Source organism: Buceros rhinoceros, unplaced genomic scaffold (genome assembly GCF_000710305.1).
Source record: "Buceros rhinoceros silvestris isolate BGI_N320 unplaced genomic scaffold, ASM71030v1 scaffold3093, whole genome shotgun sequence".
NCBI lineage: Eukaryota > Metazoa > Chordata > Aves > Bucerotiformes > Bucerotidae > Buceros > Buceros rhinoceros.
Window position 1 is genome coordinate 53,773 of NW_010401661.1, and position 1,477 is coordinate 55,249.

The 1,477-nt window shown below is 41.4% G+C and overlaps 1 protein-coding gene across 1 annotated transcript in view; it reads right to left on the bottom strand.

Moving 5' to 3' along the window:
* The window catches only part of TENM4 (teneurin transmembrane protein 4), a gene marked incomplete at its 5' end in the record, with an annotated part of 99,157 nt that overhangs the window by 53,734 nt on the left and 43,946 nt on the right, over positions 1–1,477 (bottom strand). The gene's annotated exons all lie outside the window — the stretch shown is intronic.

A 1,477-nucleotide genomic window follows, 5' to 3' on the forward strand; every position in this document is an offset into this window, starting at 1 on the left:
GAAATGAATAACAGCCATTTTATCTTGTACAAGGGAAAACAGAGGTCCAACAAAAGTGATGGGATTTTTTCTTTTGCACTGGTTGAACATCAAAGTGGTGTAGGAAATTGGATTACAGATTTCTGGATTCCCTGACTCATCTGCTGGACCATCTGAATCTCTTTGCCCAAGTCACTTAACTTTCTTTTCACTCAGTCTTCTAATTTCAGTGAGATAATTTCTGCACTGCAACCTGACCACAGGTAGCCGTTCCCTTTCTATATCTGTGCTTCGGGCAATAATTCATCCCAATATAATGGTCACCTCATGGAAGTCTGCAGTGCTTGGACACCACACTGGGCCTTTTTAATATTATGAGGGTAACAGTTTGGCTTCTAGTGCTTTTTGGCAAAAAAACCAGGTCTCCCAATGCATATTTTTCTGCATCCTGCCAGGAAACAACTAGCCAACATGTAACGAAAAATCATAACTAGAGCTTACACAAATGGCCACTAAATCAGTTTGGGTTTCTTGGATTCACTAACAATAATGTCATCTCTGTGTCAAGAAAAATAGCTTCCTGAGAAGTCTAGCCAAGAAAGGAAACAACAGCTCAGCTGTCTTCATCTTGCTTGCTCTTTGTGAAATAACTTGTTAAAGGATCCCCAGGTTTCCCTAGGGGTTGCTCCACAAAGAGGTTGGAACAAGCTGGGAAGTTGCCGTGGTTGTGAAGGAGGGATCTACCACTTCCAGATGGAAGGAAAAGGGAAACCTGCAGCACACTGATGCTGAAGCCAAAAACTTATAAATAAATACTCACATTCCTAATGACTGGGCAAGAAGACAAACAACAGGCAAAAGTGTCACTTTTCTAAAAGCGTTGCTGCATGGGCATTCCTCTTGCCCCTTTTCACAAACACTGCAGAAGGTGTGTATACCAACAGCACCTTCCTCCTCATCTCCAGAACCTCTGTGTGTTTTTTTCCGAGGAGCTGTGGACAGCTGGGAGGAGTGACATCCTCCATATGCAGAGCTTGTTACCTTGAGAGTGCCAGACTGAAGTCTTGGCTGCACACAGGAGTGCATGTGTTTGGCTAAACCTGTTTTGAACAATTTAGTTTATAGCCATGAAGGCTGTGGAAGCTTTTATTCTGATTTGACTGTGCTTTTATCACATTTAAGAGAGCTAATCAGGAACTAGGTGAAGTCATGCTGAATTAGACTCCATATCAAAATCAGTATCCACCCCCCTATTGGATTTCAGCCCGATGATATGATGTATAACGTCAATGCGTAAACTTCAGTTTACGTATCTCTGAGCTCTATGCTGGTTTGGTTGCTATTTTATATCTATCTATATCTATATATCTCTATCTCTATCTCTATCTCTGCCTCTATCTCTATCTATCTATATATCAATGCTTATAGAACTTTTAATATTTTTTAATGCCAAGAAAGCTGCAGTGAACTGCGCGTAAGTGAATCCAGCCCAGATAGG